The sequence below is a fragment of the Eubalaena glacialis genome, chromosome 4, assembly GCF_028564815.1.
Source record: "Eubalaena glacialis isolate mEubGla1 chromosome 4, mEubGla1.1.hap2.+ XY, whole genome shotgun sequence".
Lineage (NCBI taxonomy): Eukaryota > Metazoa > Chordata > Mammalia > Artiodactyla > Balaenidae > Eubalaena > Eubalaena glacialis.
In genome coordinates this window covers 144,559,941-144,575,181 of record NC_083719.1, presented here as the reverse complement: position 1 = coordinate 144,575,181, position 15,241 = coordinate 144,559,941, and the positions used below count along the sequence as shown (strand labels likewise).

The window sequence follows — 15,241 nt, the reverse complement described above, 5'->3', positions numbered from 1 at the left end:
GTGAGTAAGTGGATTGTGATAGAAAAACCTTTGTCTATCCCAAGAGAGGGGAGAGAATGAGTGTACTGAGGAAGCAGTGGCTATAAGAAGTAACAGGTAGCAGTCATTCACTGTCACTGGTGTTATACACTGGGAGAAGCATGGCCCTGGAGATAGAGGGAATTCGGCTGTAGCATCCTGAATCACCAGCTGCACATATTTTGTAGGACAAGGCACCTCATCTCTCTGCATCTCAGCCTCCTCATGTAAGAAATAAAGGTTTGACCCTGGTGATTTTGCCAGCTCTGAGAGTCTATGATCCTCTTTTGTTCAATTGATTTGACAATTGACCACTGTCCATTCAGTCTTTGGCAGTTCACTTCAAGCCCATCTTTTTGAAAGTTTTGGTTAGAAAAAGAAGAACAAGCCTTCCTAGGAATCGAGAGAGAGTCATTCAGGGAGACAGTCTTATTCTTTAATAATACCAATTCTATCCACTTCAGGTTTGTCCTGTAACTCTTTACTTGAGTCCTTTATTTTTTTCAGGAGTCCTACTTCTTGGAATTTGCTAAAAAGTTGCTCTATTCTTGTAATATTCTTACATATTGAGAAAAATGTCCATCTTTCCCGTGTATAAGTTTTTAAGGTACTTAACCACGTAATACTTGGAGGTACATATTCATAGGATGCTGTTTTTCTTTTTAGAAACTCATAAATGTAAAAATATTCAATTTGATTTTTACATTCTTTAAATTCTTTTTATTTCTTATGATAGATATTTATATTTAATAAACTTTTACATTTTATAGTAGTTTTAGACTTACACAAAAGTTGTGAAGATAGTACAGAGAGTTCCTATAATACCTCATACTTGGTTTCCCCTATTATTAATATATACATTAGTATGATACATTTAACCCAACTGATGGACCAGCATTGATACATTCTTACCAACTAAAGTCCAGATTTTACTCAGATTTCTTTAGTTTTTGTCATCTAATGTCTTTTTTCTGTTCCAGGATCCCATCCAGGATACCACATTACATTTACATGTCGTGTTTCCTTAGGCTCCTCTTGTTTGTGACAGCTTCTTAGGCTTCCCTTGTATTTGATGACCTTGATAGTTTGAGGAGTACTGTTCAGCATTTTGCAGAATATTCTCCAGGTCAGATTGAGATTTCTGTATTTTCCCTCATCTGTTTATTTATTCAATCAGTTATTTAGATTAGTATGGATTTATGAGTATTTATTTTATACTTTGGGTTATAATCTAATACAATTTTATTATTTGTTGCTCAAATTGTTCCAGCTTTGGCCTTTGGGAGCTCTTGCGGTTGGTTTCTGTACCATTTTGACATACCCTTACCAATTTTGGCTTATTTTTAAAATTATTCTGTACAAGATATTCCATGCTCATCTTGAATAATTACTTCCTAAGTCCTAGAATCAGACATTTCTCCAGGTAGCTTTGGTTTCTTTTATTGAGCATGGTATTAGAAATCAAATTTTGGGCTTTAGGTGTGTTAGCTGCTACTGGCATGTTGTTTCTCTTAGGCCTCACAGCTGACAGAACAAGGAAGTATATGTAAGTATACAAACCTGTGCATATACACATATCTGTATTTCTATACATTTCCATCTATATTTATATTAAGCTAAACATGAGTTTATACTGATGTCTCCCATTCTAATCCATTACCACAAGGATCATTCTAGTCTTGTCCCCTTGCTTGTCTATAATTTCCTCTCAAATAGTGAAAAACCTGCTCCCACCATCCACCATCCATTTACTTCATTGTTCAATTCCAATATACATATATAGCTGTTTAGAACTGTTAATCTAAGCCCCTATGGAAAAAAACGTTATCAACTAGAATACTGCTTATGTAAAAAATATTTTTTGCCTCTTCTTTTGCCATAACCTGCATTTTATATTTGAATACTTTTTAAAAAATTGAGGTATTATAATTATAATTGACGTATAACATTATATTAGTTGCAGATATAAAGCATAATGATTTGATACTTGTATATATGGCAGAATGATCACCACAGTAAGTCTAGTTAACATCCATCACCATCACCGTACATAGTTACAATTGTTTTTCTTTTGATCAAGACTTTTAAGATCTACTCTCAGCAACTTTCAAATATGCAACGCAGTATTATTAACTATAATCCTCATGCTGTACATTACATCTCCATGACATTTATTTTATAACTGGTAATTTATATCTTTTGACCCCCTTTGCCCATTTACCTATCTCCTACCCCCCACTTCTGGCAAGTATCTATGAACTAGTTTTTGTTTGTTCGTCTGTTGTTTTTTAAAATTTCACATATTAAATAAGATCACATGGTATTTGTCTTTCTCTATCTGACTTATTTAACTTAGCGCAATGCCCTTAAGTTCCATCCATGTTGTTGCAAATGGTAGATTTCATTTTTTTTTCCTGGCTGAATAGCATTCCATTGTGTGTGTGTGTGTGTGTATGTGTGTGTGTGTATGTGTATATATACATACATACATATATATACATACATATATACATATACATATACATACATACACATACATACACACATATACATACATATATATTCATATACATATACATACATATACATATATGTATACATATACACATATACATATATACATATACATGTATATACATATACATATATGTATACATATACATATACATATACACATACACATATACATACACATGTATATACATATACATATATGTATACATATACATACATATATATACATATATACATATATATGTATATGTATATACATATGTATATATATAATAATCATGTCATCTTTATCCATTCATTCATTGATAGACACTTAGGTTATTTTCATATCTTGGCTATTGTAAAAAATGCTGCACTAAACATGAGGGTGCATATATTTTTTTGAATTAGTGCTTTTGTTTTCTTCAGTTAAATACCCAGGAGTGGAATTTCTGGATCATATGGTAGTTCTATTTTTAATTTTTTCAAGAACCCCCATACTGTCTTCCATAGTGGCTGCACCAATTTACATTCCCACCAACAGTGCACAAGGGCTCCTTTTTCTCTACATCCTTGCCAACAGTTGCTATTTCTTGCCTTTTTTGATAATGGTCATTTTATCAGGTGTGAGGTAGTATCTCATTGTGGTTTTGTTTCGCACTTCCCTGTTGATTAATGATGTTGAGCAACTATTTCATGTACCTGTTGGCTATTTGTATATCTTCTTTGCAAATATGTCTATTCAAGTCCTCTGCCCATTTTAAAATCAGATTTTTTTTTTTTGCTATTGAGTTGTATGAGTTCCTTATATATTTTGGATATTAACCCCTTATCAAATATATGGTTGGCATACATGTGCTCCATTCCATAGGTTACCTTTTCATTTTGTTCATTGTTTCTTTTGCTGTGCAGAAGCTGTTTAATTTGATATAATCCCACTTGGTGATTTTGCTTTTGTTGCTTGTGCTCTTAGTTTCACATCCAAAAATATCATTGCCAAGACCTATGGCAAGGAGCATTTCGCTATATTTTCTACCAGGAATTTTACCAGTTCAGACCTTACATTTAAGTCTTTAATGCATTGCATTTTTGTGAATGGTATAATATAGGGGTCCAGTTTCATTCTCTTGCATGTGACTATCCATTTTTTTCCAACATCATTTATCGAAGAGACTATTCTTTCCCCATCGAGTATTCTTGCCTCCCTTGTCAAAAATTATATGAGCACACGTGCAAGGGTTTAAATCTGCACCCTTGATTCTATTCCATTGGTCTATGTGTCTATTTTTATGCCAGTATCATACTGTTTTGATTACTATAGCTTTATAATATAGTTTGAAATCAGGAAGTATCGTGCCTCTAGCTTTGTTTTTTCTCACGATTGCTTTGGCTGTACAGGGTCTTTTGTGGTTACATACAATTTTAGAGTAGTTTTTGCCATATCTATGAAAAATACTATTGGAAACTTGTTAAGGATTGCACTGAATCTGTAGATTGCTTTGGGTAGTATGGACATTTTAACAACATTAGTTCTGACCTATGAAAACAGGATCTCTCTCTATTTATTTGTGGCTTCTTTAATTTCTTCATGAATGTATTATAGTTTTCAGTGTATAGATCTTTCACTTCCTTGGTTAAATTTATTTCTAAGTATTTTTCATTGTTTTTGATTTTGTTGTAAATGGGATTGTTTTCTTTATCTTTTTTCAGATAGTTGATTGCTAGTGTATACAAATGCAATTGATTTTTGTATGTTGATTTTCTATCCTGAAACTTTACTGAATTTGTTTATCAGGTCTAACAGTTTTTTTTGGTAGTTTCTTTAGCATTTTCTGTATACAAGATCATGTCGTTAGCAAACTAAGACAATTTATTTCTTCCTCTCCAATTTGGATGCCTTTTGCCTTTTACTCTTTTTCTTGCCTAATTGCTCTGGCTAGGACTTTCTGTACTATGTTGAATAGGAGTAGTGAAAGTAGGCATCCTTGTCTTGCTCCTGATATTAGAGGAAAAGCTTTCAACCTTTCCCTGTTGAGTATGATGTTAGCTGTGGGCTTATCATATAATGACCTTTATTATGTTGAGGTACATTCCTTCTATACCTGAGAATTTTTATCATGAAATGATGTTGAATTTTGTCAGATGCTTTCTCCGCATCTATTGAGATCGTCATATGATGTTAATCTTTCATTTTATTAATGTGGTGTATCACATTTATTGATTTTTGTATGTTGAGGCACCCTTTCATCTCAGGAATAAATCCCACTTGATCATGGTGTAAAATTCTTTTATTTATTTTATTTTAATAAATTTATTTATTTATTTATTTTTGGCTGCATTGGGTCTTCGTTGCTGCACGTGGGCTTTTCTCTAGTTGCGGAGAGCGGGGGCTACTCTTTGTTGCAGTGTATGGGCTTCTCTTTGAGGTGGCTTCTCTTGTTGTGGAACATGGGCTCTAGGTGCATGGGCTTCGGTAGTTGTGGCACGTGGGCTCAGTAGTTGTGGCTTGTGGGCTCTAGAGCGCAGGCTCAGTAGTTGTGGTGCATGGGCTTAGTTGCTCTGCAGCATGTGGGATCTTTCCGGGCCAGGGCTCGAACCTGTGTCCCCTGCATTGGCAGGCAGATTCTTAACCAATGTGCCAGCATGGAAGTCCTAAAATTCTTTTAATGTGATGTTGAATTTGGTTACCTAGTATTTTTTTGAGAATTTTTGCATCTATATTCATTAGGGATATTGGCCTGTAGTTTTCTTTTCTTGTAGTATCCATATCTGTCTTTGGTATAAAGTAATGCTAGCCTAAGAAACTGAGATTGGAAATGTTGCCTCCTCTTCAATTTTTTGGAAGAGTTTGAGAAGGATTGGCATTCATTCTTATTTAAATGTTTGGTAGAACTTATCTGGGAAACCATCTGGTCCTGGGATATTCCTTGTTGGGAGGTTTTTGATTACTGCTTCAATCTCTTTACTGGTTACTGATCTGTCAGATTTTCTATTTCTTCATGGTTCAGGGTTAGTAGGTTGTTTGTTACTAAAAATTTAATTAATTCCTTCTAGGTTGTCCAATTTGTTGGCATATAATCATTCATAGTAGTCTCTTATGATCCTTTGTGTTTTATCAGTTGTACTGTTACCTTTTTCATTTATAATTTTATTTGTTTGAGTACTCATTTTTTTCTTGGTGAGACTAGCTAAAGGTTTGTCAAATTTGTTTATTTTTTCAAAGAATCAGCTCTTAGTTTCATTGATCATTTCTGTGTTTTTCATTCTCTATTTCATTTATTTTTGTTCTGATCTTTTTTTATGTCCTCCCTTCTTCTACCTTTGAGCTTAGTTTATTCTTCTTTATCTGGTTTCTTCAGGTGTAAAGTTAGGTTGTTTGAGATCTTTCTTTTTTCTTAATGTAGGCATTTATTGCTATAAACGTCCCTCTTAGCACTGCTTTTGCTGCATCCCATAAGTTTTAGTCTATTTTTTCATTTTTGTCCATTTCAAGGTATTTTTTGATTTCCCTTTGGTCGAACCCATTGGTTGTTCAGTGGCATCTTGTTTAATTTCCACATTTTAATAAATTTTCCCATTTTCCCCCTGTTATTGATTTCTAGTTTTATTCCATTGTGGTCAGAAAATATATTTGGTATAATTTTAATCTTTTTAAATTTTTTGATATTTGTTTTGTTACCCAACATGTGACCTATCCTGGATAATATGCCATGTGTGTTTGAGAAAACTGTATTCTGCTGCTGTTGGATGGAATGTCTGTATATATTTGTTGGGCCTGTTTTGTCTAAAGTATAGTTCAAATTTAATATTTCCTTATTGATTTTCTGTCTGGATTAATCTATCCATTTTTGAAGTGGGATATTGAAGTAACCTACTATTATTATTATATTATTGTCTATTACTCCTTCAGATCTGTTAATATTTGCTTAATATATTTAAGTGCTCTGATGTTGGATGCATATATACTTATAATTGTTATATTATCTTAATGAATTGACCCCTTATCATTATATAATGACCTTCATTGTCTCTTGTTACCATTTTTTACTTGAAGTCTATTAGTTTTGTCTGCTATAAGTATAGCTACCCCTACTCTCTTTTGGTATCCATTTGTGTGGGATAACATTTTCCATCCCTTCACTTTGAGCTTATGTGTGTCCTTGAAGCTGAAGTAAGTCTCTTGTGGGCAGCATATGGTTGGGTCTTATTTTGTCTCCATTCAGCCACTGTGCCTTCTGATTGAAGTATTTAATCCATTTACATTTAAAGTAATTATTGATAGGTAAGTACTTACTGTTGCCATCTCATTAATTGTTTTCTTGCTGTTTTGTAATTCCTTTATTCCTTTGTTCCTCTCTTGCTGTCTTCCTTTGTAAATTAATTATTTTCCATGGCAGTACATTTTGATTTCTTTCTCTATCTTGCATGTATTTACTAGAGGTTTTTGCTTTGTGGTTACCCTGAGGCTTACCTCAAATATCTTATAGTAATAATAGTCTGTTTTAAGCTGATAACAGCTAAACTTCAATTGCATATGAAAACTCTACTGTTTCATTTCCCCCTCCACATTTTATATTTTTGATGTTACACTTTACATCTTTTTATATTGTGTATCCATTAATAAGTTATTGTAACTATAGCTATTTTTATTACTTTTGTTCTTAAACCTTTATATTAGCTTTAAGTGGTTAATATACCACCATATTACAGTATTAGCATATTCTGAATTTGACTATATATTGCCTTCACTAGTGTGTTATTTATTTTCATAAGTTTTCTTGTTACTAGTTGGTATCCTTTCATTTCATCCTCAAGAATTGCTTTCAGTGTTTCTTGTAAGATAGGTCTTAGGAAATTCTTTATCTCATCTTCATTTCTGAAGGATAACTTCGCTGGGTATTCTTGGGATGGCAGTTTTTTTTTCTCTCACCACTTTGAATATATCTTCCCACTCTTTCTTGGTCTGTAATGTCTCTGCTGAGAAATCTGCTAATAACGTTATGGAGGTTTCCTTGTATGAAAGAAATTTGATTTTTCAACTCTCTTTTTGACTTTGATTTTAGGCAGTTTTCTTATACTGTGTCTTGGAGAAGATTATTTTGAATTGAAGTTTTAGCATGACCTATATGCTCCATGAACTTGAATATACAAATCTCTCCCCAGGTTTGGGAAGTTTTCAGCCGTTATTTCTTTCTTATCCTTTTCTTTCTTCTCATTTCCCCCTCCCTGCCTGAGATAAAAATGCAATAGTATTTTGGTAAGTCTGTAACTTTTTATATTTTAAATGTACCTCATAGGATGGCACTTCCTGTATCACATTATGATTATTTTTGTTTACATATCTGTATTATTTCCTGCTGGGCTATAAGCTGTTTCTGAGCTGGAAATAAATTGTCATCTCTCTAGTGCCTGATGTGATGTTTGTGTTATACGTAGTGCTAATTAAATGTTTGAATCAATGAACCTTTGAGTTTTATGCGAGCAGAGCAATGCTGTCATAGTGAACCAGGCTTACAGAGTTGGGTTGCCTTCAAACAGAAAGTTAAACTGCCTTTTGGGTGTTTACATTGAACATTTAACCTGATACATAGTGGTGTGATGTCCAAGGGTAGGGTCTCTGGAATCAGAATGTCTAGCAATGAATCTTGGCTCTACCACTTACAAGTTGTGACCTTGGGAAGGTTATTTAACTTCTTTATCTCTCAGTTTCCTTATCTGTAAAATGTGGATAATAATAAAATCAAGCTCATAGCGTTCCTGTGGGTTGAATGAGAACATACTTGTAAAAGGACATGGACTATACATATACTGCTTTAAAAAGGTCAGCATTATTACCATTGAATAATTTTAATATAATTTTATTCTTAATTGGCATACTTAAAATATTCCTTCCCCTTTTCCTTTCCTTCTACTAGAATATTTTTAACCTTAGTTCTCAGCCTTAATTTCTATAGATTTGATTATTTTTCTCCTAATATTTGTGTGTGTATGTCTTTTTCCTCAGCAGTGAGCAGAATCATTGTTTCTCAGCGAGCACACTCTTAGCTTGGATCCTGGCATGAGAAGTAATTATTTTGGCATTATCTTCCATTGCCCTGAATTTGCCATCTGTTGGCAACATCATTGAAATGATCCAAGTCTTCTGTAATCTGGCAGTATTTAATTAAATTTTTTTTTTTTTTTGCTTTAATGACAGCTTAAGTTCTGTCTCTCAAATGGGGAATTTGGCTAATATTAGAAGTAAGCCTGACTACTTGGCATTTATATAGAACATCTATAGTTTGCAATTTGGAAAGACAGCTATTTTACTTTTTAAAATCCTATTAAATATGAGAGGAAAGAATAACTTAAAAAGAAAAGAATGGCAGAATGTTGTTTTAATTTTGGTTTACGCTATTATTTGTATTAACTCAGAAGTATCCAAAGAATGGCCCATCTTTGTAATGTCTACATTGGGTATGGCAGTGATCTTTGAACACTGACACATTTTAAAGATAACCTGTGCCTTAGAAACTTTATCATGCAGAACATCTAGTTTCCGATTCTAAGCCAATTTCCCCATAGGTCTTCCAATTGCTTGATGTTCTTTTACAACTGTCATTCTCAAGAGCTATTCAACAGGCTGAGTTTGCATCCCCAGAATCACTGTTCCTTGGGGTCTTCCATGTCACATGAGGAATGTCTTTACCACTGCCACATCCGGCTTTCTTTTGCACATTTGTATTTATCTTTCATGTGGATCTATTCCAAAGCCTCCCGTAAATCTTAGTAGAGTGCCTCTTAGCCTCTGAATTCTCTTTACGTCATGGAAGCATATCTTGAAAGGATTCCAGGAGGGCAGTTATAATGAGTGATCCTCTCATTTTTCTCATTCTTTCTTTCAGACCTGCCAGAGAAACCGCTTATTTCACAGAAGGATGGTGCTGGCTGAAAGATGCTTTCTTGAAATGGAGGGATTACTGCCTTACACAGGTTCCCCTGAAGATGTATTTTATTTGCATTTTAATTCTTAGAGCTAAAAGGCACGAGCATGAACTATTGAGGATATTAACTCTGAAACTTTATCTGCATTGTTTCTGTTTGCATTCTGTATAGTGTGTTACATAGGAATATATCAACAAAAATATATACTCCTGGCTATAAATTAGATTTGACTATTCATTTGATAAAAGCTACACCTATCCTTTTGATAATAAATAAATACATAATAGATTGATAATGTCTAGTGTTGGTGAAAGTATGGGGAAGCAGTTACAGTCATTCTTACATATTGCAGAATAGTGGTGATTGCTGCAACATTTTGGGAAGGTAATCTGGCAGCATGTAGCAATATTTTAAAATCCTTTTTTTCTTTTATGAATTCATTTAATGAAAACCTATTGAGCACAGACTATAGAGCAGCAACCATTCTAGTTACTGGGGATATGGCAGTGGCAAAATAAAGTCCTTAACCTCATGGATCATGCTTTTATTTGGCTTGGGAATGGAGACAGAAAATAAACAAACAACTAAATACAAAGTATGTCAGATGCGGACTAATGCTCTGAACAAAATAAAGTAGGGTAAGGGGGAATAAGAATACCTGCTTCTTTTGGGGAGGTGTGTCATTTATTTTATATAAAGTGGTCATGAAAGGCCCCACTGAGAAACTGACAGTTGAGTAGAAATTTGAAGGAAGTGAGAGAAATAAGGACATCTGGAGACCTGAGCAACAGAGTTCCTAGTAGGGGCAACAGTGAATATAAGAAATTCTAAGGTGGAGGCTTCTTATTGGATCAGTGGACTAGTGCTGAGGCCAGTGTGTCTTTTGTAAACATTGATAATGGCATTTTATTATTCAAATTTCTGAAATGTTTATGTTTTCAAATCTATCAGCCTCTTTCTTTACAGTTTTGAACTTTGAAAGTATGTTTAGAATGACCTTCCATGTGCTCACAATTATTAAAAAAAATACAGTTGGCCCTCTGTATCTGCAGGTTCTGTATCTGTGGATTCAACCAACTGTGGATTAAAAATGTATTTTTAAAAAATTCCAGAAAGTTCCAAAAGCGAAACTTGAGTTTGCACCCTGCCTGCAGCTATTTACATAGCATTTACATTTTATTTACAACTATTTACATAGCATTTACATTGCAATAGGTATTATAAGTAATTTAGAGATGATTTAAAGTATATGGGAGATGTGCGTAGGTTATGTATGAAAATGCTATGCCATTTTATATGCGGGACTCGAGCACCATCCAATTTTGGTATCTGCGGGGGATCCTGGAACCAATCCCCCATGGATACTGAAGGATGACTGTAGTTTTTTCTTTTAAACTCTACTGATAAGTGTGTTCACACTTAGAACTTTTTGAAACTAGATGTTAGCTATGAAAATCATCATGCAGTGATTGTACATCACTACAGTATGTATCCTAAAATCATCTATGTTTATGTTGACAGATTCTTTGCTTGATTGACCAAACTTTAGTTAGGCTCCTGAACCTTCTCCTGGACTCACCTGTATACTTCCTTGTAAAATCCAGTTTTAGCAAGAACCCTGCCAAGTCAGTTTAGCAAGAGTCCCCCATCCTCAATATCTGATCACCCTCTATATCTGATCAGGTTCTTCATCCTTCATCATCCCCCAGATGATGCCTGATTACCCTGGCCTATCTTCAGCAAAGAACCCTGTTAGGTCAGTTTAGGTGAAATTCTCCTTATCCCTGATGTTCCCCGTAGTAATTTTACATCCACTACCCTCCCTCCCCTTCCACTCCTTGGCTGTATATTCCCACTTGCCCTGTATTTGCAATTAATCCAGGTTTGGTACTGAGTCACTTTTACCTTATTGCGATAGTCCTGAGTAAAAGTTGTTTTTGCTTTTTTAACTACTGCCCAGCTCTGGTTTTTATTAGAGAATGTTTAGTCTGCAGTGGAGCATCTGAGTCACTCTAGAGTTTTGTAGGTTTCTTAGTATTAGGAAGATCATTAGCTATTATAAACTTAGAAATCATTGTGCGAGTAGGTGACTATGTTTTTCTTTTTGTATTAGTATGAATAAGCATTTAATATGGTTATAAGAGCATATAACTCAATGTCTTTTTTTGAGAAAATACTAATCATGAATTATTATGATGGATCAGTGTTGGATGATATTATTTTCTGTGGTTACCTTAAATATATAGTTAAAAATGCCTGTCAATTACAGTGCAAAAGATCAAATTTGACTATACTCTACCCAGTGATGAATGGAAAATATGCTGAAAACTTACGTTAACCCAGAATTATTTACTTTCTTCAAGATTCCAGTTATTAAAACTTGCAAATACAACACTAGATTAAACTTTCATTTTTTGTTTCTGGCTTGGTCTAGGTACGTATGGAGTCCTTCTTTTGGAATGTAAGTCTTATGTATGACTTGCTTTGAGGAAGAGATACTAGTTAATATTAAAATTTGTATATGAACAGTTAAATGTTATACTATTGATGGGTTATATATCTTTTATTGTTACTAATTATATTGCCCTTAGAACCTTTGAAAAATCTGTGGATAACTTCCATTTCTAACAGGAATCATGTTATTCATAGGGTCTCAGCTAAAGGGACACTAATATATATATTAGAGGTGCATTCAATGTTGGAATTGTGTGACCTCTGATACCATAATCATTAAAACCCAGTACTTCTTCATATACTGCCTTAAACGGGATTTTGGGATCCTTCTATGTATACTGGTCTAATTTCCTCAATGACATTAGAAGTTCCTTGAGGGGATTACACGTGGGAAAATAGCACAACAAGTTTTTAAGTGAAGTAGGGAGGTAAACATTACAATTTTGACCCATAATTTCAGAGTTAAATATGATCATTGTCAGCTAGCAGTCATGTTTTTCCATTTCTGGTCAACTTAGGTGTCCACTGTTTCTCTAACATTTGCAGAAAATTGGTTCAATAGTCTGTACATGAATTATTCCCCTGTCTGTTATGAATAAACATGCAATGGAAAATATTAATTAAAGCAAGTCTGGTTATTCAAACAATGCATTATTTAGGAAAGATCTCTAATATTTAATGCTAATTTTCTTTCTTGTATGTCAACAATCTCCATGATTTTTTGTTATTTAAATTAATAAGTGATTAATCAAAAGCACAAATATAGGAATCTTAAGATCTAATATCCTCATTCATAAAAACACTTTAGTAGTGGTCCCTGAAAGATATCAAATACTTATTGTTTTACAAAGCCTGGTGGTAACATTCTCTGTGTTGCCTAAGGGTAGCAATTCTTCAACTGAATGTTTTTACTATGACATTTTTTATTTCTTGTTGTGGTGTACATTAAGGTTAATATAACTTGTGTTCTTAAAGCGATTCCTTCAAAAGGAAATGTCGTGAGCTAGAAGTTCATCTTCAAACCCAATGGCCAAGGGCAGCTCTTTAAAGTGATTTTAATGAATTATCAATTTCATTCTGATACACTACAGTGCCTATAAATACCTACATATTTTCTGGGAATGCATGCATGAAACTATACACACGTTGTTCTTTGTTAGAATGCAAAGCACTGACGTCTGTCTTTAAAAACTATTTTCAGTTTCATTTGGAGATGGCCAAGTTTTAATTAAATAAAATTTTAGGAATAATGAGTAAAGATGGAAAAATGGGATAAAAATTCATCAACCTGGCAGACCTTGCTGATTTGGCATTAAAGAAGTTGTATTTAAGATCCAATTTTAACAACATTCTTCAACAGTGTGACACAGTAAAGGAATATTCTTCATGGACTACTTTACTTCTAATTTGTTAAATAATGCATTTCTAATTGTTAAAATAATAGTCAGTGAAGGGACTTCCCTGGTGGCACAGTGGTTAAGAATTCGCCTGCCAATGCAGGGGACACGGGTTCGAGCCCTGGTCCGGGAAGATCCCACATGCCGCAGAGCAACTAAGCCTGTGCGCCACAACTACTGAGCCTGAGCTCTGAAGCCCATGTGCTACAACTACTGAAGCCTGTGTACCCAGAACCCATGCCCCGCAACAAGAGAAGCCCCTGCAATGAGAAGCCCTCACACTGCAACGAAGAGTAGCCCCCGCTCACCGCAACTAGAGAAAGCCCGCGCACAGCAACAAAGACCCAACGGAGCCAAAAAAAAAAAAAAGTCATTAAATTGTTAAATTGCATTGTATTACTGAAGTACAACATATATGTAAAATATAGCTTTTTAACAGAATACTTAAAAATTTTGACTCACAGTAATTGTGGTGGTTTTAAAATGTGTCCCCCAAACCTTTGACACGCCTGTCTATAAAAGGTGGAGCCTAATTTCCCTCCTCTTGACTATGGGCTGTACTTGGTGACTTTCCTTAATGAATCAAATGTGGTGGAAGTCATGGTGTGTCATTTTCAAGGGTGGTTGTAAAAGATACTGAAGCTTCTGTCTTTCTTTTGAATCACTTGCTTTGGTGGAAGTTGGCTGTCTTGTGAGGACACTCAAGCAGCCCTAAGGAGAGATCCTTGTAATGAGGAACTGAGTCCTTCTGCCAAGAAACAGTACTGACTTGCCAGCTACTTGAATGAACCACCTTGGGAGGAAATCCTCCAGCCCTATTCAAACCTTCAGAAAACTGAGCCGTGGCCAACATCATGGCTGCAACCTCCTGTGACACTCCAAGCCAGGATCACTGGGCTAAGTAGTTCTTACATTTCAATCCATAGAAACTGGGAGGTGATGCTTATTTTTTGCTCTTTTAAGCCACTAAGTTTTAAGGTAATTTGTTAGGCTTAACACTTCAATACTTTGAAATCAGCCTGATGGAGTTTTTGGTTTAACTAGAGTGTCTATAAAGCTGTATTTCAGGATGCTTTTCTTCCAGTAGTTGTAAATTATGCTCTGGACATTTATTTTTAGTAGTGACTTTAAAAACCTTTTGAGTCTCTGTACAATAGGTAATTAAAGGCAAGCAAAAGTAGATACTTTAAGATTAAAAAGAAAAAACAAAAACCTTTTGGTCATATTTATTCTTGAAACAATGGTTTTTAAAAGTCTTAGATGTTAACCTAGATGTAAACTAGATATTAACCAGGCTTTTATTGACCTGTAAGATTTTGATAAGATTACTTGAAACTTTATTTCATATATAACAGTATGACCACCTCTCCAGGATTTGCATGGTTCCCAAAAATCACTGCTGCCTTTCAAATTCTCCGTTAATTAATTAATTAATTCATGCATTCATTCCTTCAACCAACAAATATTTATTAAGCACCTACTACATGCCAGATACTATTTAAGGTCCTTGAGATGAGTGATGAATAAAGTCATCATCTTCTGATGAATAAGGTCAGTTTGGGGATGGTCTGTCCATTCTGCCTCTGTCTCTGTTTCACACCACATGAACCAAGAAGCAGAGAATTTAGCCTTTCCCCTCACTTTTCACCAAACCATTTATTTAAGGAGTTTGTGTCCAGGTTTTCCTGAATTTTTGAGTAGATGGAGAGTTTTACCCTGAAGAAACACATATAACTTAAAATTCACGGTAAGACATGCCTGTTTTTAGAAGTCCTGTAGCTATTTCCAGAAGTTGAGCTCCAGGCTCCCTGGTTGTGTTTCCTCATCCTCTTTGTGCCTCCTTCTCTCTTCTTTGTTCTCACACCTTCCGCACTTTTGATTCTCTGTGTATACAATAGGTAATTAAAGGCAAGCAAAAGAGGATACTTTATCTCTTTTTCTCCAGTGCGGAATTT

At 34.5% G+C, this 15,241-nt stretch overlaps 1 long non-coding RNA gene across 2 annotated transcripts in view; it reads left to right on the top strand.

Annotated features, from left to right (window-relative positions):
* LOC133090130 (uncharacterized) overlaps positions 1-15,241 on the top strand; it is a 402,534-nt gene that overhangs the window by 345,093 nt on the left and 42,200 nt on the right. The window contains exon 5 of one of the 2 annotated variants that reach the window (XR_009700782.1): positions 9,396-9,625. The exons of the other annotated variant lie outside the window; for it this stretch is intronic. This is a non-coding gene — a long non-coding RNA (uncharacterized LOC133090130). Of the gene's footprint in view, positions 1-9,395; positions 9,626-15,241 lie in introns of those variants that run through there. 2 annotated transcript variants of the gene reach the window in all.